This window comes from Nycticebus coucang, chromosome 15, assembly GCF_027406575.1.
Source record: "Nycticebus coucang isolate mNycCou1 chromosome 15, mNycCou1.pri, whole genome shotgun sequence".
NCBI classification, from domain to species: Eukaryota; Metazoa; Chordata; class Mammalia; order Primates; family Lorisidae; genus Nycticebus; species Nycticebus coucang.
Window position 1 is genome coordinate 13,031,442 of NC_069794.1, and position 27,401 is coordinate 13,058,842.

General features: G+C 40.2%; 1 pseudogene; it reads right to left on the bottom strand.

Moving 5' to 3' along the window:
* Positions 1-17,605: 17,605 nt before the first annotated feature.
* On the bottom strand, positions 17,606-18,153 carry LOC128566938 (chromobox protein homolog 3-like; annotated as a pseudogene).
* Positions 18,154-27,401: the final 9,248 nt, after the last annotated feature.

Genomic DNA, 27,401 nt, shown 5'->3' on the forward strand with positions numbered 1-27,401 from the left:
TGGGACCAGGCCTAAATCTAACATCCTTGGCTCCTGACTTCAAAATACCATCCTACCTCCCACAGTTACCTAAAATGCTCTGGAGATCTGGAACAGCTCCCCTTGGGAAGAGTTACCTTGGTGCAGCCAGGTCTCGCCTAGTTAAGTTGGAAAATTATTTCTTTAAGTCATTACAAGCTTTTGGGAGAGTTAAGGAACTTGTGTTTTGTATGTGTAAAACACCAAGTCCAGGACCTGGCATGCAGTGCACTTTTTCTTTTTTTTTTGTCTTTTGAGACAGAGCCTCACTGGTTGTCCTTGGTAGAGTGTCCTAGGGTCATAGCTCACAGCAACCTCAAACTCTTGGGCTCAAGCGATCCTTTTGCCTTTTGAGTAGCTGGGACCACAAGCACCTGCCACAATGCCCAGCTAGTTTCTTCTATTTTTAGTAAAGAGGGAGGTCTTGCTGTTGCTCAAGCTGGTCTTGAACTCCTGAGCTCAGGCTATCCACTTGCCTCAGCCCCCCAGAGTGCTAGGATTACGGGCCTGGCCACAGTTCACTTTCAATAAATGGAGTTTGTAAAAACCAAGAGGAAACCAGGATATCCTCCTGGCAAATGCCATCACCTAAAAGAGTAGAATTTCAGGCCAATAAGTGCTATAGTTCTGAGTGGGAAAGGAGTTGGGGAAGAAAGTGTCCACCTTCCTACAAATCCCATTTCCATTCCCCACCTCCCACAGGGCTGGCCCTACCAGATGACTTAGTGACATCTTTTCCTCACTTCCAGAAACTGCTAGAGTCTATTATACACCATCTTCAAAGGTCAACTAATCATTGATAAATTGCAGATAATTGAGAGTTGAACATATTAGGCCCCAAAGTTGATTTTAATCATTTATTTTTGAAGCTATAAAACTCAGATTTTCTCCTTTTTAACAAGTTCGCTACAGTAGCAACACCAATGAAGAAAGCACAGCCCTGAAAATAAATGATAATGTATACATGAAATACATGTTTATTTATAATTATATTTGTTCCATACAATTATTTTATAATTATATGATACTTGAGACTTAAACAGCACTTCTATTAGGCAATGTGTAAATGTTTTTGCAAAAACTATATACTTCATTTATGAGATGGGAACCCTCCATGTTTGGCTGAATGGGAGTCAGGGGCAACGTTCTACTCTAGGGGAACCCTAAAGTGCCTTCAAATGCACTTCATAGCATTCATCGTGTTTTAAAAGGGTTCACTAGGTTCTAATATCAATGGAAGCTATTGTATTGCATCCCTGCCTCACATTTTTATACCACTGAAATCCAAATCAGTCTTAAAATGAACAGTCTTGTAGTCACTGCTCACAAGGTGGTCACAATGATGGAATTGCCTATGAACACATGAAGTTGGTTGTTATTCAAACTTGAATAACTGGACAACTGAAATCCCTGATATTTAATCAGTAAGTCACTTAAGGTCCATCTGTGGGGAGAGTGTGAGTCCTGGTGTTGTGAGAAAATATTCCATTGACACTTTCTGATAATATCAAGAAAGTGTCAGCAATGGATGAGTGAAATCCACCTTATCACATTTTTCTTCTATGGATCATGCTCTTGATGTAAAGTAAGAAGAATTCTGCCCAGGTCCCAGAGATTTTCTCCTGATTTTTCCTAAACTTTTAATAGCTTCAGGTTTTACATTTATGTCTGTGACCTAATATGAGTTAATTTTGTACAGCGGGGAGTGAGGTTGAAGTTCATTTTTTTGGCCTATGGATGTCCAATTGCTCCAGCAGTATTTGTTGAACAGGCTGTCTTTCCTTCATTGAGTTGCTGTTGCACCTGTGTTGAAAATCAGTAGAGCATATTTCTTGAGTCTATTCTGGGCCATCTCTGTTTCACTGATCTGACTTTCTAGCTTTCCTCCAGTGCTACAGTCTTGATTGCTATAGCAGTGAATACTTAAAATTGGGTAGACTGATTCCTCCCATTTTATTATTTTCTTTCAAAAGAAAATACATCTCATCCATATTTTTAGATCTCATCTAAATTATCTCTTCTATTTTTACAAAAAATCCTGCTGGGTTTTTGATAGGAATTTTATTGACTTTGTGTATCAACCTGGGGGGAATTAATATTTTTACTAGTTTTATTCTAATCTGTGAGCACAGTATGTCTCTTCATTTATTCAGATCTTTCTTTTTTTAATCAGCAGTATGTAGTTTTCGGCATACAAGTCTTGCATGTGTTTTATTAGCCTTATACCTAAGTATTATATTTTTTGATTAATTGTAAATGGTTTTGCATTTTTAATTTTGATGTCCATGTGTTCATTGCAAGTACACAGAAATACAAATGATTTTATATATTCATCTTGTATCCTACAACCTTGTTGAATTCACTAATGCTCAGTATACTTTTGAGGGTGCCTGGAGATATTCTATGTGGATAATCATAAAATATGCAATAAGAATAATTTTACTCCTTTATCAGAATTTCTTTTATTTCTTTTTTTAATTATTGCACTGGCTAGAATAACCAGGGTCTTGCTTTCCTGCCAAGGCTAGAGTGCAATGGCATCATCATAGCTCACTACAATCTCAAATTCCAGGACTCAAGTGATCCTCCTGCCTCAGCCTCCCCAACTACTAGGTCTACAGGTCTGAGCTACCTTTGTAGTTAGTTTTGAAATCAGGAAATGTGAGTTCTCCGAGTTTGCTATTTTCAAGATTTTGGCTATTTTGAGGCCCTTAAATTTTAGGATCAACTTGTCAATTCCCACAAAAAAGGTAGCTAGATTTTTGGGGGGTGGGGGTGGGAACAAAGGCTTACTATATTGTTCTAGCTGAACTCAGGCTCCAATCCTGGCTTCAGGCGATTCTCCTGCCTCAGCCTCCTTAGCAGCTTGCACTATGGGTTCCTGCCATCGTGCGGGGCAGCTGGAATTTTGATAGGCGTTTTTTTCAATCTACACTGCCTCCTGTTCTTGGATGGCCCGTTAACTACAGGATAGTTTTTACTTTTTGAAATTGTCAAAAAAAAAATCAAAAGAATAATAATATTTCAAATGAGGGGAAATTACATAAAGTTCAAATTTCTACATGTATAAACAGCCATACTCATCAATTTATACATTGCCTATGTCTGCTTTAGCAATGACCGAATGGAGCAGTTGTGACAGAGACTGGCCAACAAAGCCTACAATATTTACAACTTGGTCCTTTATAGAAAAAGCTTGCTGACTCTTGCTCTAGACCAGTATTTTTCAGCCTTTTTCTTTTTTTAATCTCACAGCACACTTGAACCTATAGTTGAACTTCCATTGCACACTTAAATTACGTTGATCAAGAAAAAGAGTAAAAAAAAGAATATACCTACTGTGCTTCGAACTTCTTTCAAAAATAATTTAATTAATGATCTTTAAAAGTTTGCGCGTCACACCTTGGCACACCCATTGAAAATCACTGCTCTAGGCTATAGCAAAGATTGAACAATTATTGCCTAAAGGTTCAAGCAAAATCAAGCATAGGACTGTGACCTTGGGCTGGAATTTCTCATTCCTATTCCCAGAGTTTTTGTTAGGCTAGTTTAAACCTGATGCAACTTGGTCTTTAAAAAAGGCTATGTTAACCATTGTGATAAAAATGTGTCAAATGGTCTATGAAGCGAGTGTATGATGCCCCATGATCATATCAATGTATACAGTTATGATTTAATAAAAAAAAAAGATAATAATACTGCATCGATGTTAAGGATCTTGAGTTCAGTAATTATTTGTGGTTATGTAGGAGAATGTCCATATTTCTTAGTATTAAAGAGTGAAGTGTCATCCCATCTACAACTAACTCTTAATTGGTTTAGGAAAAAATATATACTGTAATATGTTTTATGTGTGTCTCTATCTTTCTCTTTTTATATGTGCATGAAGAGAGACGGAAATAAAGCAGACGTAGATAAATATTAACAATTATTGAACCTGAAGGGTAATGGGTGTTGCCAGTATTATTGTTTTCTTCTCAACTTTCCTGTAAATTTGAAATTTTTCAAAATAAAAATGTAGGGGGGAAAACCCCAATATTTTTAGTTTGAAACAAGAAAAAATAAAATATTTTCCTACTGTAGTACGTAAATAAATGCCGAAAGAGAATGGCTACACGCAGTGAAAAGATAGAAGATAGAAGGGTGAGAGATGAAAACTGTAGGCATTAATAGGGTGGTATAGAATTCAAATACCGAAGGTAGAGGAATCTTAACAATTCTCTTATTTTTATGGGTGGGAAAATGTGACTCAGGAAATCTTCCTCCAAATTACATAGTGTCTCACTTTGGACTTACAGTCTTTTGACTACTTTCCCTGTCTTTAGGCAGTTATATAAGATGTACACTCATACACCAATGGATACTATTTTATTGCTTTCTAGGATTAGTTCCCATTGGCAGTTTATCATCTCTGTTCAGAGACTGTTCTCATGACACTTAATTTGAAGTCTAAGAAGAAAATCAGAGCCTTTCTAGAGCAGATAGTCTTGAAATCATTCCTTCCTGGCATTATGAATGGAATTTTTTTTTTTGCATATTTCAAAAACTGTGATTATGAGGTGTTAACACTGCACCTGCGTATGGCTACATGTGTCACCTTATTTTAAAGCCTGCAGGCCACTGCATCTTCAGTTCCCTGAAAGACACATGAAAAGGCAAACAGTGGTCAAAGAACAGAGATCAAATGTGGGGCATTAAAGTTTTATTTTAATTTTCATTGGTTAAAGTCTATTCTTTCTTCATATGAATTAGAGGGAGGCCCATGATTGGCTCTCCACTGACCTCCACTCACTAATCCATGTCACACAGACGACCTCAGCTGTAGCAGCTTGGGTTGTCAGTGCAGACCTGAGCTGAGGCTCAGCAGGCTGAGAGGAGGAGAGAAATTCAGCAGCTGTCAGAGGGGCTGAGAAGGAGAAACGTTTCCATCAGGCTAATGAAACCTGTCAGCAATGGCAGGGGATCTGGAGCGTGTTCTCCCAGAATGCAAGAGGACTGGAAACCCAGCCAAGGAGAAAGGATGGTGGGAGGGGAGTAGGGAAAAACAAAGAATTCTTTTTTTTTTTTTTTTGAGACAGAGTCTCACTATGTTGCCCTTGGTAGAGGGCACTGGTGTCACAGCTCACAGCAACCTCTAAGCAATTCTCTTGCCTCAGCTTCCCCAGTAGCTGGGAGTACAGGTGCCCGTCACAATGTTCGGCTGTTTTTTTGTTGTAGTCGGCATTGTTGTTAGCAGGCCCTGGCAGGGTTTGAACCCACCAGCCGCTGAGCTACAGGCACTGAGCCAAGAATTCTTAATTATACCCAATGATAGCAGGGGCAAAAGGGGTTGGTATGAGGTGGTCACAAAACGAAAGAAAGCAATTAAAGTAAGGTCCAACAACTGGCAGACAACTGTGTTCTCTGGGCATTGCTCCTAGGGAACCACCTCTGCTGGGCAGTGGCAGAGTGGTTTCCTTAGCTTCAGAGCCATCTTTATACAGCACCTTCCCAGGCTCTGGGAGGGCCCCTGGCAATGTGTTGAGATGGTCTTAAGTTTTTACAAAATTTGTGGAAGTAAGATATTTTAACTGCAGTAGGTTAAGCCTAATGTGTCTTTCCATTTCAGTTTCCCTTATGGGGAGTTTTGGGGTTTGCTCTGGGGGAGTTGAGTGAGAAATACACTGTATTACCTGCACTTTAGAAAGATGTTTTGGAACATTTCAATAAAAACCCATGAGACCTGTAGTCCCAGCTACTCAGGTGGCTGAGGCAAGAGAATCACCTAAGCCCAAGAGCTGGAGGTTGCTGTGAGCTGTGATACCACAGCACTCTACCAAGGGTGACAGAGTGAGACTCTGTCTCTTAAAAAAAAGAAAAAAGGAAAAAAAAAAAACATGAGAAACCATAAACTCCTATTGAGACATCCAAAAAGAATAGATTATTTTATGTTCTTTTTATATTTATTTACCAAAGAATTGAGAGAAAACTCAGGTAAGAATTGGAAGAAAGTTAAACAAAACAGTTGAGATGAGTGGTTAAGTCAGTAGAAGTTATTCTGACACTGAGAAGGAAAGCATAGCCAATTACACCAAAATCAGTCCTTCTTTCCCAGGGTGGGGCACTCTGTTGGGAGAAATGGATGGTTCCACATTTACAGTGTTTGAACATCTGATTAAAATGACTTGTGAATTATGAGAACTCATTGAAAATGATCTGAAATCCTAAGGAAGGGCACACTCTGGGAGGCCGAGGCAGGTGGATTACCTGAGCTCAGGAGTTGGTGACCAGTCTGAGCAAGAGCCAGACCCTGTCTCTAAAGATAGCCCCGAGTTGTGGTGGGTGCCTGTAGTCCCATCTACTCCAGAGGCTGAGGCAAGAGGATTGCTTGAGCCCAAGAGTTTGAGGTTGCTGTGAGTTAAGACACCATGGCACTCTACTCTGGGTGACAAAGTGAGACTGTTTTCAAAAAAAAAAAAAAAGGATTTGAAATCCGTATGGATTAAAAAGGAAATACCAACATCAAGAAGGAAGATTTTGATGGTAAACTGACCAATGAATATTGTCAACTCCAGGGCATTGATACAAACCGAAAGTGTCCTGAAATCTTACATGAAAGAAACTTGTTAGAGCTTTCCCCATATTTGACAAAATCCAAGAAAGTTATAAGACATCACTAATAACTAGTTTCTTTGAAATAAGCATTTTATTTTTTGAGACAGAGTCTCACTTTGTTGCCCTTGATAGAATATCGTGGGTAGAGTGCTGTGACGTCACAGCTCACAGCAATCCTCCCTGTAGCTGGGACTATAGGGACCCGCCACAATGCCCTGGCTGTTTTTAGAGGTGGGGTCTTGCTCTGGCTCAGGCTGGGAAAGAAACATTTCTAAACTATTAATAACCAAAAGTCAATTAATGATGCTTAAGGAAATACAATTTTCTTTCTATTCTTGCCAAAGAAAATACTATGAAATCATTGCCTTTTGAAGAGGCTATCAGAGTGCTAGAAGACAAAATTTGTAAGGAAAAATGCATTTGGAGATGTGTGAGGAGATTAATAAAATACAGTCATTTTTCTGGATTTTGTGATGTTTATGGTCTTTAATAATGCTTAAAAATTATAATTTGTGTGATATTCCTTAAACTAAACACACTTTTTCTTTTTAAACTCAATTTGGTATTGAAAATTTTTTCATTTTCTAGAAGAAGACCCCCTAGAAGCTTTATACCAGGTATCTATAAAGTTTGTGTGTGATTTAAAATAGTTGTCTAATTGCACACCAACTTTATGGACACCCTGTATGTTTTAGGCCACACACCCTAGGGATTTGCCTCCTCTGATACATTTCTAGATGTCCTGCCTTAAGAACAGCTCCTGTCCACACTCACTGGCTCTCACACTCCCAACTTTTCTGTTAGACTAATGTTCCTTTCTTGTAGATATTTATGTATATATATTTAATAGTGCTAAAATACCCATACAATGTATAATCTTAACTATTTTTAAGTGACTATTAATCCTGTGGTCTCTAAGCCCTGGGAAATAGACTGGTAACAGTCCTTGGCCTCTTAGGAACCCGGTCAAACAGTAGTGGGTGAGTGGCAGGTGAGGGAGTGAGCAAGCAAGCCAAGCTTCATCTGTATTTACAGCTGTTCCCCATCGCTCAGTCTCCTATCACATCAGTGGCAGCGTTGGACTCTCTGGAGCAGGCCTTATGAGAATCTAATGCCCCTCCCTGCATACCTCCTCATGTGGTCTGTGAAAAAATTGTCTTCCATGAAACTGATATGTGGTGCCAAAAAGGCTGGGGACCACTGTATGAATGTATCAGTGACACTAAGTGCATTCAAGGTATTGTGCAACCAGTGCCACCATCCATCCACAGAAACCATTTCATCTTGCCAAACTGAAGCTCTAGTCCCATGAAACAACTCCCCAACCTCCTCTCCCCCTCACCCCTGGAAACCACCATTCTACTGTCTGTCTCTATGATTTGACTACGAATCTTTGGAATTTGTCTTTTTATGACTGGCTTATTTTTTCTTTAGTATGATGTCCTCCAGGTGCATCTATGTTGTAGCATATGTCAAAATTTCCTTTCTTTTTATGGCTAAGTAATATCCATCGTATGAATACATCACATACTATTTATCCATGCATCTATTGACAACACTTGGATTACTTCCACTGTTTGGCTAGTGTGACTAATACTGCTATAAACAGAAGTGTAAAGATATCTCTGAGCCTCTGCTTTCAATCCTTTGGATATATAACTAATGTAGAATTTCTGGAGCAAATTCTTGTTTTGTTTTTAATTTTTCGAGGAGCTACCATACTGTTTTCCATAGCAGCTGTGTCATTTTCCATTTCTTCCAGCAGTGCACAGGGTTCTAATTTCACCACATCTCCATCATCATTTATTATTTTCTATTTTGTTTCTTTTATAGCAGCATCCTAATGGGTGTAATGTCCTTAATATATTTGTAAGTCATGGGTCAGATTTGATTTTGCTGGGCAAGCATTTACAAAGCATCCCTGACTTCTCTGCTATATGGATTCTCTTATGGCCACCTCCGTGGTCATGGTTGGAACACAGCTTGGGCCTGGCATAGTGGCTGATGGCTGTAATCCCAGCACTTTGGGAGGCCAAGGCAGGAGGATCACTGGAGCCCAAAAGTTCAAGACCAGCCTGGCAACGTAGTGAGAACTTGTCTCTACAATTTTTTTTTTTTTTAAATCTAAAAACATCACAAACCAACCAATCAAACAAACACACAGTTTGACAAAGACTTTGGGTACTGCTACTTAGTGAATTCTATTTAGTGTTGGTTTCTCCTTTTCTCTGTCAAAGTCCTGGGTGTCAGCTTATCCATATTTGCTTTGAGGTGATATTCCACATCTAGGCTTTGTGGTTTGTTGTTTATTTCTGTTTTAGAGTTTACTGTGCATACACACATTTCTAGTTCATTAGTCAAGTGGGGCTGTTTTGCATACTTGTTTACTCTACCACTTGTCTGAAACTTGAAGGGTCGTCACCATATATACTCAATGGTGATGCTCTTTCTATGTCTGACTGATGTTGAAGCTGGTAGTGTAGGATCCATTGTTAAAACACTACACTATGTCCTTACTGGCAAATAGTAAGCTACTGCCTTGAGACCCTGAGGATCTTCCCTACCAGCTGGGAATCACTCCTCCAGGACCTTCTATGATTCAGGATTGAAAGGGTTAATGGCTGGCTGGGCTTGGGGGCTCACCCTGCCTGTCATCCTGGCACTCTGGGAAGCCAAAGCTGGAGGACAGGAAGATCCAGGATCTCTTGAGCCCAGGAGTTTGAAGTTGCTGAGAGCTAAACTGACACCAGAGCACTTTAGCCTGGGCAAAAAAGGAAGGGTTAATGTCTGACGGAGAAGAGGTTTCCAGGTCTGTGCTCTATGAAATTCTTCATCCTTTTTGAATAAGAGTCCTCACGTTTTCATTTTGCAATAGGCTTGCAAATTATATAGTCAGTGCTGAACAGATTATGTATATTATGTCAAATTATGTAGCCACTTCTGAAGAGAATCATTGCCCTTTAGGCATGGGAGCTTTTCCTAAGCAGAAAAGCAATTCTGCCTTAGGGTTGCTGCCAGGGAATGATGGCAGGGGTGCCACACCAGGCCTGTCTGTGCTCACTACAGATTCTGGCCTTCTCTGCCACTTATCCCAGCCAGCATTCTTCCAGAGCCCAAGCCTGGAAAAAGGCATTTAGAGATCAACATTTTTCTGCTATGAGAAGTGATATATTTTTAAGAGGCATACTTTTTTCTAAGTTCGACTTTATTTTTCTGATTCTCATTTCTTTTGTTATTGAAGATATCCCCTCATATGTTTAAATTCTATATTTTTATTCTTAATACAGTATATTCTAGAAAAATTGTACAACTTTTTAAAAATAAGTCTTTTCCAAAGGAAACTAGCTTTGAGTCCTGTTTCATTCAGTTAATTCAGGTAGACATTTACTTCACTTTAATTTATTTATATATTAATGAATTCATTCATTCATTTTAGAGACAGCATCTTTCTGTGTGGTGTGGGCTGGGGTGCAGTGGCATAATCCTAGCTCATTGCAGCAAACAATACTTCTACCTCAGCCTCCTGATTAGCTGGAACTACAAGCATGCACCACCTCACCCGTCCAATTAAAAAAAAATTGTTTTTATAGAGACAGGGTCTCACTATGTTGCCCAGGCTGGTCTTGAGCTGCAAGGCTCAAGTAATCCTCCTGCGTTGGCCTCCCAGTGTGCTAGGATTACAGGCTAGGAGACATTGCCTGCGGCCTGCTGACTAATTTGTGCTGAATTGACTCATTGAAAAGCCCCACCTACAAAGGAAATAACTGAGGAAAAAGCTTTAGTTACTTCCTCAGATATGGCCTTTTTATCTGTGATGGTTAATTTTATGTGTCAACTTGACTGGGCCACCGGATGCCAAGATATCTGGTTAAAATGATTTCTGGGTGTGTCTATGAGGATGTTTCTGGCAGACATCAACATTTGAACTGGGGGGCTGAGATGGCCTTCCCCAGTGTGGGTGGGCACTGTCCATTTTATTAAGGATGTGACTAGAACAAACAGCCCAGGAAGGGTGGAGCCTCTCTCCCTGTCTGGGCTGGGAAATTTGTCCTCTGTGGTCAGTGCTCCTAGTCCATCAAGCTAGGCTGGAATCTATACCTTTGCTCTCCCCTCTCTCTGGCCTTTGGCTTATACCACCAGTTTTTCTGGGTGTCCAACTTGCAGACGACAGATTGTGGGACTTTCCAGCCTCCATAATCATATGTATCAGTGCCTTACAATGTACTCCATTCTCTCTATATATTTATATTTATATTTACATATATTTCTGATTTCTGGAGAACCCTGACTAATACAATAAAGCCCCTTTTAGCCTGTTATGAGAGATATTAAGTCACTTAGGCACATCTATTTGTCTTTCCATACATCATCTGTGACATACACTTTAACTTACAGGGATATAGAGAGAACTCATTAGATAAGGTAAAAATAGCTTGCAAACAGTACTTGATAAACTAAATTATGATGATTATGATTATGCATTCACTGTTATTACGTATGTTCGCTGTGATTGGATATGGTAGTAATAGCGATAACAACATGTTGTTGATATTTATTGATATTTAAGATAATTTTCACTCAACATCAGTCACCAGCTCTTTTATTAAATGATAATATAGTGGGCTTAGGCTTTGTAATACAAACTACTACAGAGCGTTAGGTGTTTTGGACTGTATGTTACATATTGAAAAGTGAAACAAGCAACAATGTTTGCTGCCTTGGTGTCACCCAATCTATGTAGGGTTTCGTCACAGCCTGGACTCTGTGTTTAGTAAACAACTCTGATGACAATTTCTTGAAATACTTTATAATTATTTAAGAGCTAACAATTATCCCTATTTACTGTGAGACAGACCCTGTGCTGATGACTTGTAAAGATCGTCATACGAACCTGTCACACCCTAGGTCGTGTGCCCGCACCTGTTCTGGACAACGCAGTCAGGGCAGCCTCCGGTGAAAGCCCACCCCTCCTGTGTAGTCCAATCTTCCTACCCACTGTGTCACACTCATGTTTGTATCTGCCTTCTGCACTGGCCTGTGTCTAGCCTTTCAGAAGCACAGAACATTTGTTTTTATGAATAAATTAGTAAATAGAAATAGTCATCATTATCTCTTGATTGGATTGTGATCACCTATCGCATTTTCCTGTTAGAATTCTCTTCCTCAAACCCCAGTCTATTCTGAATGCAGCTGTAACTAATAACCCCCCCAACAGTTTAACACAGTTTCTCTCTTGATCACACGAAGCCCTACATAGACAGATGTTCCTGGTCAGGATGTAATTCCCAGGAGCTTTCCTCTAAATGATGACGTAGGGATCCAGGGTGTTTCCATCTTGAGTGGCTCTACTAAACCCATGGTTTCCATGGTCCCTGTGGCTGAGGGAAGACAGGTATGAAGGATCACCTGGGGAGTTTCATGATTAGGATTGGAAGTGGTATATACAGCGCTCTGATCCCACGTGACCCAGTCACACAACCCCAGCTAGCTGCAAGGAAAGGAGGATACCTGTGTGCCTGGGAAGAGGAGACAGGCCTGGTGCCCATGTAGTGACATCACTCCTCTCTGAGAACCCTACAGTGGCCTCCCCCACTATCTCAAAGTCAAACTCAAAGAGACCACCGAATCTGCTCACCTTACACCTTGCAACTCTCCCTTCACTTCCTCTGCCCACCACTTCCTGGCTACCGCTACTCCAGCCACACGGGCCACAGCCACCCCTGGATAGAGCAGGCTGCTGAGGCTTGATGCCTTTGCACTTTTGTCCTTGCCTGGATTGTTGTCGCCTGGACTCCCACAGCGCTCGCTCCATCACTGCCTTTGGGTATTTATTCATTAGTTCCTTTCACCTTGAGCCCTTCTAAAATATTTGTAAATATTCTCTCTCTTTTTTTTTTTTTTTTTTTCAGTTTTTGGCCAGGGCTGGGTTTGAACCTGCTACCTCCGGCATATGGGCCGGCACCCTACTCCTTTGAGCCACAGACGCCGCCCTGTAAATATTTTCTATGTGTTGGCCACCTCTTTGTAAAACTTTGTAATGAATATTTTTTAAATAACAAAGGTACATTTAAGTACAATTTCCCACTTTTCCTATGTATGGCAACCCTCGGCCTACCCTGAATAATGAAAAGAAAAAGATTTGAACTAGGAAATCCCACATGGTCACTATTTTCTCTAACCCTAAATTATTTATTTTTAAAAAAGTTTTTACAAGTTAAATAGAATAATTTTAGAAAGAGTTCTTCACATTTTGTTTGTATTAAACAAAGCTTACCTATTCCTCTGGCTTCATATGTTTGTATTTATTCTTAGATTTATTATTCATGATACGTTTGTATTTATTCTTGTTGGCTTTTTTCTCTGCTTGTTGGATGGCAGGAATATTGAGATTGAGGTGCCAAATGAAGTGAGGAAAAGGTGCTGGTTAACAGCTTCCATCTGCTGGCAGGTTGGCAGAGAGAGAACAGGTTAGGACAGGAAGTCCAGCTTTGACACAGATGGCTCGGTAACTGTGTCACTTCTCCTGTACCCTCAGGATGCAGCATCATAAGGGCAGAATCTATGGACTTAGGATTTTAGAAAGAAACTACAGCAGGGGCCAGAGTTGTCACTAAGTTTACTGTGGGGTAAACGACTTTGTATAATAAATGTGACTTAAAACATTAAAAACTACAAGCAGTAAGACAAAAATATTTGGTCACATTTTCTTTCAGAGTAACACCCACTGTGCTTACCATAGTAACCGAGGTCATTCAATGTAACTGTCTCTAAATATTTGGTTGCAAATGGACACTGTCTGGGCAGTTTGACAAATATGACTCTAGTCATTAGGCTGGTCGGTGCAAGGTTCTTTTCCCTACCTCTTATGTAAAGTATTTGTATTTTTCCATTTTATTAAATGACTATTCCTTTTTTTCTCTCTTCCATCTTCAGTAGTGTTTTCCCATGTTTTGTCCTTTGTGTTATTGGACAGAACTGACCCAAACTCATACCCCTAATTATCTTCAAAAAGCTAGCCAGTTCCGTGTGTCACCAAATGGTAGATATCCAAGAAGTTGTGAATGGAGGGGCAGCCTATAGCTTTGGTATTTGGTATTTGGGTGTTTGTTCTACAGAGGGCTCCCAAATGGAATTAGGGGCGCAGGCGAGGGAACACATTCTGGCCTCAATGAGATTTTCCCATCATCCAGACCAGTCTCAGAAGTTCAGAAATGAGAGAGGTTCATTCTGGTGGAATTCTTTACTATTCACCACTATCAGTAACAGGAGTTACATTAAATTTGGGAGAGTTAATAAAAAATCGCAACTCTCCTTTTCTTCTAAGTTGATTTGCCTACCCAGGGCTAGACCCATCTCATTTCTGGAGAGGAAAGGAAGCTCTAAGGACTTAAGATCAAGGCTTCCAATTCTGTCTGGAAGTGTCAGGATTACTCTGTGCCCTCCTGATATTTAGACTGGGCTAAAAGAGCCCTGAACTTCGTCTGACTGGTTGTTCATTCTGGAGGAGGGGGGGTAGGATTTGCAACTTTTATCACCACTTCAAGATAATAAATGGTTAAACTTGTGGGAAATCTGTGTTTTGATATACTATTCTTTAAGGAGGATTGGAGAGTATTTTAGGGATTTAAATGGAATACAATACCCATCTTTTGAAAGGACCTCCCCAAATTTTTTAAAAATGCAGTTTGTGGGCTGGGCACAGTGACTCACACCTGTAATCCTTCGCACTCTGAGAGGCTGAGGCAGGAGAATCACCTGAGCTCAGGAGTTCAAGACCCTGATCAAGAGCAAGACCCCCATCTCTGCTAAAAAGAGAAAAACTGGCTGGGTGTAGTGACACATGCCTGTAGTTCTAGCTACTTGGGAGGGTGAGGCAAGAGGATTGCTCAGGCCCAAGAGTTTGAGGTTACTGTGAGAATGACACCACAGCACCTACTCAGGATGACAGAGTAAGACTCTGTCACTAAATAAATAAATAAAGGAAGGAAGGAAGTTTGTATTCCTTTTCCTAGAAAAATAATGGCAAACTGTTGCCTTTTAAAGAACATCATATAGGGTGGTGCCTGTGGCTCAAGGAGTAGGGCACCGGTCCCATATGCTGGAGGTGGCGGGTTCAAACTTAGCCCCTGCCAAAAAAAAAAAAAAAAAGAACATCATATACAATGAATCTGGATAATAATAAATGCTTTAGGATTTTCTATGTATGCGTATAAGATCATGTCATCTACAAATAGAGCAAATTTTACTTTTTCCTCTGATTGGAATGTTTTCCTTTCTCTTGCCTAATTGCTCTGGGTCAGACTTCCAGTACTATGTTGAATAGTAGCGGCAAGAGTGGGCATCATTGCTTTGTCTCTGACCTTAGAGAAAAAGCTTTCAGCTTTTCACCACTGAGTGCATGAGAGCTGTGGGCTGGTCACAGATGGCCTTCATTGTGTTGAGGTACATTTCTTTTGCTTCTAATTTGTTAGGGGTGTTTATCATGAAAGGATGCTGAATTTTGTCAAGTGATTTTTCTGTACCTATTGAGATGACCAGATGATTTTGTCATTCATTCTGTTAATGTATCACATTAATTTGCTTTAAAATATTTAAATACAACACCGGGCACGGTGGCTCACACCGTGCTATAATCCTAGCACTCTGGGAGGCTGAGGCGGGTGGATCACCTGAGCTCAGGACCAGCCTCAGCAAGAGTGAGACCCCTGTCTCTAAAAAAACAGCCGAGTATTGTGGTGGGCACCTGTAGTCCCAGTTACTCGGGATCACTTGAGCCCAAGAATTTGAGGTTGCTCTGAGCTATGACATCACAGCTCTCTACTGAGGGTGACAAAGTGAGACTCTGTCTAAATAAATAAATAGTTCTAAAGTTACACAACTTACACATATATTATGACATCTTGGTATTTACACATTTAACAATTTCTAAAGCTAATCAATATTTTCCTCACAAACCATACAGGAATCTTCAAATACCATCCTGTTTTATACATTGTTGTTTTGTATTTGGGGTTGATTTAAGTCCCACAAATCAGGCATTACTATTTTTGGTCAATGAATACTTTGTTCAATGTTTATTTAAATCTGCTCACATATTTATTTCTTTATTTGTTCACTATTCCTTCTTGCATCTCAGATCATTCCTCTGGAGTTACTTTCTTCTTGCCTAAAATACATTCCCTTTTTCTTATAATGAGACATATTTCACATACCATAATATTCACCCTTTAAAGTACACAATCACTCGTTAGTGCGCAAAGATGTGCAACCATCACTACTGTTTAATTCCAGAACATTTTCTTCACCCCAGTAAGAAATCCCATGTTGGGCGGTGCCTGTGGCTCAGTGAGTAGGGCGCCGGTCCCATATGCCGGAGGTGGTGGGTTCAAACCCAGCCCTGGCCAAAACCCACAAAAAAACAACAAAAAAAGAAATCCCATGTCTATTAGGTATTTCCCATGTCCTTCCCTCCTAGGGGGGGACATGGAAAATTCTCCTTTTATCTTTATGGATTTGCTTATTCTGGACATTTCATATAAATATAATCATACACGAAGTGGTCTTTTGTGTCTGGCTGCTTTCACTGAATATAATATTTTTAACTTTAATACATAGTATGGCAAAAGTTGGTACACATCCCTTTTTATAGCTGAATAATACTCCATTGTATGAATATACCACATTCTGTTATCCATTTACAAACTGATGGACATTTGGATTGTTTCCACTTTTGTCTATCATGGATAATGCTGCTGTAAACATTTGTGTACAAGGTTTTGTGTAGACATGTTTTCAGTTCTCTGGGTTAAATGCCTATGAGTGGAATTGCTGGGTCATGTGGTAATTCTGTTTAACTTTTTAAGGAATAGACAAACTGCTTTACAAAGTGGCTGTTCCATTTTACAATGCCACCTGAAATGTGTGAGTTCCAATTTCTCCACATCCTCACCTACTTGTTATTGTTTTTTTTTTTGTTTGTTTGTTTTTCTGACAGTCTCAAGCTGTTGCCCTGGGTAGAGCGCAGTGGCGTTACAACTCACAGCAACCTCAGACTCCTGGGCTTAAGCAATTATCTTGTGTCAGCCTCCCAAGTAGCTGGGACTACAGGCACCTGCCACATGCCTGGCTATTTTTTTGTTGCATTTGTCTTTGTTGTTTAGCAGACCCGGACCACGTTCGAACCTGCCAGCTTTGGTGTATGTGGCTGGCGCCCTACCCACTAAGCTATGGGCACCCCCCGCTTGTTTGGCTTTATTACTAGAACATGTGAAGTAATATCTCATGGCTTTAGTTTCCTTTTTTCCCTAGTGACTAACAATTTTGAGCATCTTTTCATATACTTATTGGCTATTTGTTTTTTTTTGAAGAAATGTCTGTTCAGATTTGTCCATTTATAATTGAGTGATTAGTCTTTTTATTATTAAAGTGTAAGAGGTCTTTATATAGATACTAGACCCTCATCAAAAATATGATCTGCAAATATTTTCTCCTATTCTGAGTGACCTTTTCACTTTCTTTTCACCTTCTTGATAGTATCCTTTGAAGCACAAAAGTTTTTAATTTTGATGAAGTCCAATTTATCTATTTTGTTTGGTTTCTCATGCTTTTGGTGTCATAGCTAAGAAAATATCACCTAATTTGGGTCACAAAGATGTCTGCCTCTGTTTTCTTCTAACTTCTAGTTCTTTCATTGAGGTCTTTGATCCACCTTGAGTTAATTTTTGTTTATGGTATCCATTCTTTTGCATGTGGATATAAAGTTGTTCCAGTATCATTTGTTGAAGACTATACTTTCCCCATCAAAAAGCGTTAGCACAATCTTGCCCATAATGTATTGGTTTATTTTTGGATTACATTACATTGATCTATGTTTCTTTCTCCTTTTTTTTGAACGCATCAAACTTGATTTATTAGAATGTAGTTATTTCTTCACATTCGTCAGTCAAAAACCAAGACCCAGATACATACAATATATAAAAAGCAATGCAAATAATTATTGAGCTTCATCTTCCGGACAAGAATGCCACGTTCATCTCTCTTCATAAAAAGCAATAACAATTTGAGGCTACTTCATATTTGCCTCTTTTGCCAGCATCAAATCTGCCTCATCTGAATCTTTCCATTTCATAAGAAACATGAACTCTCCACTGCTGTCTGGGGCACAGGTATCCTTTCAGGATCAAGACCTCAGGCAGAACCTCTTGGTTTCTCAGCAGTTTCTCTTTTCTTTGCTGTGCTGTCATCAGATTCACTGTCAGATAAAGATTTTCTTTTTGTACCATCTTTTACTTTACCAGCTTTTTGAGAATGAAGGAATGCTTCAATTAACTCTGGACAATCTAAATTTTCCTCAGGTTTCCAAGTATTGACAGCATCCATAAATCCCTTCCATTTCAGGAAATACTCCACCTTTCTATTTACTACTCATCAATCCAGAACTTTTTCTACCATAAATTCTTCAGGCTCTGCCTCTTCAACCTTTTTACTTTTTCCATTCTGTTTCTTTACCATTTTTTGCAATGTAGTTTTATTGGAGGCCATTTTTTATTGCAGATTTGAAGAGCTATTATTCACCGCCTCTGAGCTGCTGGGGTTGCTGGTCTACAGTGTATCTGATCCATATTTTTATCCTGATGCTAATACTACACATTCTAGTTTGTTTTTTTTTTTTTTGTAGAGACAGAGTCTCACTGTACCGCCCTCGGGTAGAGTGCCATGGCGTCACACAGCTCACAGCAACCTCTTAACTCTTGGGCTTACGCGATTCTCTTGCCTCAGCCTCCCGAGCAGCTGGGACTACAGGCGCCCGCCACAACGCCCGGCTATTTTTTTGTTGCAGTTTGGCCGGGGCTGGGTTTGAACCCGCCACCCTCGGCATATGGGGCTGGCGCCCTACTCACTGAGCCACAGGCGCCGCCCCACATTCTAGTTTGTTGTAGGCTTGAAGTAAGTTTTGAAGTAGGGACCTGTGAGTCCTCCAACTTTGTTTTTATTTTTAGGATTGTGTTGGATATTCTGACTTCCTCGCATTTCTATATGAACTTCAGGATCAGCTTGTCAGATGCAAAAAAGCCCGTTCAGATTTTCAGAGGGATTGTGTTGAATCTTTATAGCAATTTGGAGAGTGAAGTCACACCAATATTAAGCCTTGCAATCCAATTTTATGATATATCTTTTCATTTATTTAAATTTTATTCAATTAATTTCAACTATCTTTTGTAGTTTTCAGTGTGTAAATCTTGAATTTGTTAAATTTAATTCTAAGTGTTTTTTATGCTATTATCAATAGAACTGTTTTCCTAAATTCTTTTTGTAGCTTATTCCTTCTAGTGTATAAAAATACAATTGACTTTTGCATATTGTGTAGCTTACAACATTGTCGAACTTGTTTATTAGTTCTAATAGTTTTTTTATAGATTCCTAAGGCTTTTTTACATGTAAGACCAGATAAGGCTTTGTAGGAAGTTTTACTACACTGATTCAATCACTATTTTTTATAGGCCAATGTAGATTTTTCTAATTCTCATAGATACCATGTTGGTAGTTTGCATCTTTAGTTTTTTGGTTTTTTTTTTTTAATGTCTTTATTTTGCCTTCATTTTTGAAAAGCAGTTTTACTCAGCATAAAATTCTCAGTTGGCAGGTATTTCCTGTCAGCATACTGGTGTCATTTTCTACCGTTTTCTAGCTTGTGTTGTTGTTGAATTGCCATTTATCTTTGTGAGTAGTCTTTTCATCCTGACAGCCATCATGATCTTCTCTTTGTCTGGTTCTGCAGTTTCATTCTGATATGTCTAGGTCTGGATTTCCTTTTATTTCTTTCTATTCTCTCATAATTTCATGTTAGATTTTTTTCACTTCTCCTCCATTTCTTTCTAACTTTTCCTCCTATCTTCCACCTGACTACCTCTGCTTCATTCTGTATTGTTGCAGACTGGGCTCTCCATAAGCAGATACTGAGTTGAAGTTCAGGGTGATGTCCACTAAGGATCAACACCTTTCATGGAAAAGGGTTGATTCAGGCACAGGCAGGGAGGGAAGCTGAACAGTGATGAAGGCTGGTCAAAGCATTTGCCAGCCCAGCAGAGAGCTCTGGAATCAGAATGGCCCATCAGAATTTTCCCACATCAGCCTGAAATGGCCGAGCCTGTCAGCTCCTACTTTATTCATTCACCCAATGTGAGCTTCCCTGGCAAGTGTGTGATCCCTGGGAAGTGCTTTCTGCAGCAGAGCCTTCTGAGGCAGCCCTGATGGAGTTGGCAGCTGAGGCTGTCAGCTGTCTGCTCACTGGACTTTCTGGGCAACTAATTTTTCCTTAAAAGGGGACCTGGGAGGTGTACCTCTACCCCTACCCAAGGGGCAATTTCTTCTGATTTATCTTTTATTTCTATTTTTATTTTGCTAGTTCTTTCTTTAGTTGCCCCAGGACGCTGTTTCATTGAATTTTCTCAATGAAATATTTTATTTTATCAAGAACAATTTACATATAAATGTATCTTAATGGCAATTATCGTAAAAACTGAGTAGCAAGTATAACCCCACCTTGGAAGGGCAATCTTGCTGCTCTTAGATGAAGGGTCCGAGGAGAGAATAAACTAAGCAGGGTCTGAGGGGCAGGATGGGCTTCAGCCTCACTGAAAGTGTACAAAAGCCCTCTGGGTAGTCACGGGGCAGGGCCTAGAGTGAGTTCTGGAAAGCATGGGGCTTACAACAGTTAGGTCCTGCCCAGCCTATATTCCATCATGTCTGGCTAAGACTTTGCAGGTCTCTCTTAAACATTCCCTGCCCCTAGTCCTGGAATCAGTTATTTCATCAAGAAGCCCTGGTTCCTTTTAGTGGAGAATGCTACTTAAAAAGTAAGTTCTAGGAGCTAGGTGTGTGTTCATTGCTACTAGGGTGTGTGGTTGTAAGACTTTTTAGTGGGTGGAGCTAGGACACATGTATGTATACACATACACACCCAGAGTAGTGTGCTAATGAATGGTCAACAACTGGCTTTCTAGGGGAAAAATCCTTGATTTGTAGCATCAACTGAATTCCTTGGTGATAATACTCCCACCTTAGACAATTTAAAGGCACCAATTTAACACCAACCTGCTGGTAAAATTCTTGAAAATTTAACAATTGCTTATCCTGAGCTGGTGTGAGCCAGTAGCATACCACTGACATAGATGTACGGATCTATTCAACTCTCTCTCTCATCGGTCTGTATTAAAATTCATGAGTTTGGAGGTGCCTGTAGCTCAGTGGATAGGGCGCTGGCCACATAAACCCGGGCTGGCGTGGGCCAGCTAAACAGCAATGACAACTGCAACAAAAAACATAGCCAGGCGTTGTGGCGGGCACCTGTAGTCCCAGCTACTTGGGAGGCTGAGGCAAGAGAATCACTTAAGCCCAAGAGTTGGAGGTTGCTGTGAGCTGTGATGCCAGGGCACTCTACCAAGGGCGACATAGTGAAACTCTGTCTCAAAATAAAATAAAATAAAATAAAACTCACGAATTTATATTGATAGTCTCAAATCCAATCAAGCACCACAGAGTTTATTCTAGCCTTCCCACTTTCCATATTCCTAACATCCTTCTCTGGCGATGATAAACCTACTTCCCATTATCAAGAATATATTACTTATTTGTTTGATCTTAAAATATACAGAAAGTCATTTCAGAATTGCTGTAGATCTCCGAAAAATAAAGCTTACTTACTAGAGTTCAATATAATTTTAGAATTCTTTTTGTCTTTAGTATGCCATGAACTAATGGCATATAGTTCAAATACCATGTTCAAAGTTACCAGGGTTCATTCTTTTTAAAAATTTTCCCTTTCGGTGTGGTTATATTATTTATTTGAAATACAGATCTCTCCTACATTTTTGTTTCCGTATATATTCAATTTTAGGCCTTTTCTCCATTCTTGTTAATTTAAAAAAGGTATTTATTTATACTTTGGAGACAGTCTCATTCCATCACTCAGGCTGGAGCACAGTGGCATAATCATAGCTCACTATGACCCTGAACTCCTGAGCTCAAGTGCTCCTTCTACCTCAGCCTCCCCGGTAGCGAGGACTACAGGCAGGAGCCGCCATGCCCAGCTAATTTTTCTATTTTTTTGTAGAGACATGGTCTTGCTATGTTGCCCAGGTGGGTCTTGAACTCCTGGCCTGAAGTGATCTTCTTGCCTCAGCCTCTCAAAGTTCTAGGATCACAGGCATTAGTCATTGTACCTATCCATTCTTGTTATTTTATTGCTTTTCTGCCTTTCTCTTTTTTTTTGGTTAGAATATGTGAAACATTAACATCAAAATGTTAGAGTTGTATAAAAAAGTGTATTAAGTGTCACTCATTCCAAACTTCCCTCATTTTTTCTAATTTTTCTATAATACTTTGTTCCCACATAATCCCTGAAGATGAATAAATTTATTAATCTCTGGATTACCCCTTCTTTGTTTCTTTTTGCATAAATAAGCAGATGCTGGTATATTTTCTTATTTTCCATTATTTTTTACACAAAGCAGCATACTTCAGATACTTTTCCACTTTTTTAAACACTACATTTCACTTTACCTGATAAAATTCTCATTCATTTTTATAGTTCAAAATATTTTATTGTATGTATATACCACATTTATTCAATCTTCGATACTGGTATTTAGGTATTTTCCAATATTTTACCATTACAGAGAATGCTTTGTCCACAATATTTTCTTATTGCTTAAGGCATATTTTCAGAGAAAATTTCTAGAAGTGGGACTGCTGGCAGAAAAGACAAATGCAAATATCGTTTTGTTATTCATTGCCATATTCCATTGCATAGTGGTTATAATGTCTTGCCTTTCCACCAAACAGGTGAGAGCACCTGTTTCCCAATTCACTTAAAGTATGATACTTCATGATTTTTTTGCCAATCTGATTGGTGAGAAATTGCATATCAGTATAGTTTTAATTTGCATTTCTTTTATCATAAATGAGGTCAAATATCTTTTCATACGTTACTGGTCATTTTGTATCCTTTATTTTTTTTTGAGACAGAGCCTCAAGCTGCCGCCCTTGGTAGAGTGCTATGGCATCACAGCTCACAGCAACATCCAACTCCTGGGCTCAAGCGAGTCTCCTGCTTCCGCCTCCCAACTAGCTGGGACTACAGGTGCCTGCCACAATGCCCAGCTATTTTTTGGTTGCAGCCATCATTGTTGTTTGGTGGGCCCAGGCTGGATTCGAACCTGCCAGCTCCGGTGTATGTGGCTGACGCCTTAGCTGCTTGAGCCACAGGTGCCGAGCCTTCATTTTGTATCTTTTCTGTGAATTGTTTGGTCATGAGTTTTGCCCATTGTCCTATTGGGTGTTTGGTCTTCCTGCTGGAGGATTTTTCAGGGCCTGCAGTGCCATCCTGCTGGAGATGGACGAGTGCCCCTCCTGTGTGGTCTGTGGGTGAGCAGCATCTACATGATTGAGGAGCTTGATGTCACCTGGGAGTTTGTTGGACCTGCAGGATCTGGGGCGCCACACCTGACCTTGTGAATCAGAACCTGCATTTTAACAAGATTCCCAGGTGATTTATACAGGTAGTAAACCTGAGAAGCCTCACGGCCCTGGTCTCAACTATCCCTTAAAGACTTCATGTTTCATCTATTGTACAAATGTCTCCTGAGTGGAGGGGGATTGTATTCTTCCAGTAACATTAAACCTAACTGGTAGTTGCAAACTTAGTGTTAGATTAATTGTATAACTTTCCTAGATGCTCTTCCTTGAAGTCTTGTGTCTTCTACATATGGTACTTAGTAAAATTAATAAGCACCTATATCTTAGCATTGGTTGAATAATTTTAACAAACAAGCAGTGTTGGGCGGTGCCTGTGGCTTAGTGGGTAGGGCGCTGGCCCCATATACCAAGGGTGGCAGGTTTGAACCCGGCCCTGGCCAAACTACAACAAAACAAAACAAAAAACAAAACAACAACAACAAAAAAACAAGCAGTGGAAGAAATATTTAGGAAAGAAGCATACAAATAATAGATGCTTATTAAAAACCTCAATCAACACAAAGATAATGAGTGAGAGTACCTTTTCACACGTCCCTGATTGCTACAAAGCATATGAGTGTATACTCTTTATGGGTTACCTTTTATTTTTGCTAAAAACAGACATGCTCTTTCAAGATATATCTGGAAAAGATTTAAAACTAATTATATGTCATAAAGACATGTACAAATTCTAAAGCAAACTTAACAAGGAAATGATGTAGTAAGAGGTTATCATTAAATATTGGCAATCCTTGAAGTATAATTCTGGGCACAGTATAGTCATTTACATGCAAATTTCAGAACTGGCTGCTGAAAGAACCAGACCGGCGCCATCTTAGGAGTTAAGTTTCGCTTTTCCTGCCATTTCACTCAGTAAATTTCACTTTCCAGACAAGCCCAGGCAAGCCCAGGCAATTCCCCCAAATCATGAGACAACCACCCACCAATCAGGGACCCCCCACCTAACCAATCCAGAAGTGCCCCCTTTGTTTCAAGCTTTGCATGCCCACCCGCTCTGCCGGACCATAAGAACCCCCTGCTCCAGAGCTCGAGGCTCCTGGCTCGGATTCATTGCAGTGGAGTCCCAGGGAGCCCAAGGTTGAGCTTGCAATAAAAGGCCCTTTTGCTTTTGCAGTGGACTCGGCTCCCTGGTGGTCTTTGTGGGGGATTTCGAGATCTGGGCACAACAGCTGCAATTATATTTTATCTCCACTACCTACTAGTATCATCTTCAACAGAAAGGAAAGCTTTCTTTCTATACTTTTAGAAAAACAAAGACCGGGTTGTGCTCTCAAGCTACCACACCTTAAATCAGTGGTTCTCAACCTTCCTAATGACGCGGCCCTTTAATTCAGTTCTTGTGGGTCGCACCCCACAGGTTGAGAACCGCTGCCTTAAATGACTCTAGGGTAGAATCCTTTCGAGCCTCTACCAGCTCCTGGTAGTTGCTGGCAATCCTTGTTCTGTGGCTTATCAATGTACATCATTCCAAACTCTTCCTTTGTTGTCTCATAATGGTCTCCCTTTGTGTCTGTCTTTTCTTATAAAGACACAATTCATACTGGATCAGGGTCCACCCACCTAATGTAGTATGATCTCATTTTAACTTGGTTACATCTGCAAGGACCTATTTCCAACCAAGGCCACATTCACAGGTACTGGGGTTAAGACTTTATTATATCTTATTATTTTTTTTGCAGCTTTTGGCTGGGGCTGGGTTTGAACCCACCACCTCCGGTATATAGGGCTGGCGCCCCACTCCTTGAGCCATAGGGACCACCCTGTTTTTTTTTGAGAAGGAGTCTCACTATGTCGCCCTCTTTAGAGTTCTGTGCCGTCACAGCTCATAGCAATCTCCAACTCTTGGGCTTAAATGATTCTCTTGCCTCAGCCTCCTAAGTAGCTAGGACTGCAGGGGCCCATCACAACGCCCGGCTATTTTTTGTTTTGTTTTCTTTTTTTTTTTTTAGAGACAGAGTTTCACTTTGTCATCCTCGGTAGAGTGCTGTGGCGTTACAGCTCACAGCAACCTTGGGCTTAGCCAAGTCTCTTGCCTCAGCCTACTGAGTAGGTGGGACTACAGGCACCAGCCACAATGCCCAGCTATTTTTTTTGGTTGCAGTTTGGCTGGGGCCAGGTTTGAACCTGCCACCCTTGGTATATGGGGCTGGCACCCTACTCACTGAGCCACAGGTGCCGCCCCACCTGGCTATTTTTTTGTTGCAGTTATTTAGTTGGCCTGGGCTGGATTCAAACCTGCTACCCTTGGTGTATGTGGCTGGCTTTATAACCACTGTGTTACTGCCGCTGAGCCAACAATATTATAACTTTTTAGGGGGCACAATTCAACCTGTAACGGTAAGGACTGAGTTTCCTTTCAAACTTAAATATGAAAAATGTCCCATTTGTTATCAACTTCACTTCACTAGGAGGAAGAGGCTCAACTCTGGGTTGCTAGGTGTATCCACGTACCTGGGCTTAGTTCACATTTCTCTGCCTCCTTCTCTGTCAGAACTTGCACTTGGGCATTGTAAATGATTACTATTGGCACAGTCCCTCCTTCCTAAATGAAAATCTGCCAATTATAGAATATAACAAATCAGCAAGCAAGTATAGAATTTATCAGGTTTGGGAGAATCTTTACTTTCTATATACGTAAGTGATTTTCAACCAGTGTGCCATCTTAGGTGTGCTGCAAAAATTTTAAAGATCATTAATTGAATTATTTTTGAAAGAAATTCAAAGCACAGTATTCTTTTTTTTTTTTGAGACAGAGCCTCAAGTTGTAGTCCTGGGTAGAGTGCTGTGGTGTCACAGCTCACAGCAACCTTCAACTCCTGGCTTAAGCAAGTCTCTTGCCTTGGCCTCCCAAGTAGCTGGGACTACAGGTTCCCACCACAACACCTGGCTATTTTTTGGTTGCAGCCTTCATTGTTGTTTGGCAGGTGGGCTGGATTGAACCCGCCAGCTCAAGTGTATGTGGTTGGTGCCTTAGCCATGTAAGCCACAGGTGCCAAGCCCACTTTTCTTTTTTATCAACATAATTTAAGTGTGCTGTGGAAGTTTACCTATAGGTTCGAGATAAAAAAAGGTTGAAAAACACAGATATACAAATATATAAATAAAATTTATAGGAGGCGATTGTGTGTGGATTTTTTTTACAACAGGGTCTTGCTGCTCTGTCACCTGGGGCTAGAGTACATTATAGCTAACGGTAACCTCCAAACTCCTGGGCTCAAGTAATTCTCCTGCTTCAGCCTCCCAAGTAGCTGGGACTACGGGCACAAGCCACAACACCTGGCTAATTTTTCTATTTTTTGTAGAGATGGGGTCTTTTTCTTGCTTAGGCAGATCTTGAACTCCTGGCCTCAAACGATCCTCCTGCTTCAGCCTCTCAGAGTGCTAAGATTACAGGTAAGAGCCACTGCCCTGACCTAGGCCATTGCTTTGAATTGGGCTTCTGCACTAGGCCCAAACAGACTAAACATGGCGTCCTCAAACTTTTTAAACAGGGGGCCAATTTACTGTCCCTCAGACCATTGGAGGGCTGGACTATAGTTTTAAAAAAAAAACAACAATGAACAAATTCCTATGCACACTGCACATATCTTATTTTGAAGTAAAAAACAAAATGGAAACAAATACAATTCACACCGCTTCATGTGGCCCGCGGGCCGCAGTTTGAGGACGCCTGGACTAAACAAATGAAGTTATTTGTGTTAAGTGCCAAGTAATTAAATGGAAACTTTAATAAAAGAGGAGAATATCTAAAAAGGTCAGTTTTCCAAAAAGGAGGAGATTCACAGCAACCAATCAAAAGGGGCCTAGTCAACACAGGGCAGTCCCTCGGCTTTAACCTAAAACAATCTGATGTTAACCAATCTGCTTTTTGCCAATGTTGTTCCCTTGTTTCTGCTTAAATTATCTTACAAAAGTCCTGTTTACTGAGCTCTTGGCTCCATTTGTACAGAGGATGCTCCCTAGTTTATGAATTGCTAATAAAATCAATTTTTTAAAAAAAGTAACATTTTGTTGTTTGACTACACACTTTTAAAAAAATCAAATAGCCCTTCAAAAAAAAAAAGAAGAAAAAATATTTACAATACTGTATGGTGCACTAACAAATTAAAAAAAAAAAAAAGAAAATAAAACCCCACAACCTTGGGTGCTTTTGTTGTTTTTTTTTTTTGGCCGGGGCTAGGTTTGAACCCTCCACCTCCAGCATATGGGACCGGCGCCCTACTCCTTGAGCCACAGGCGCCGCCCGCTTTTGT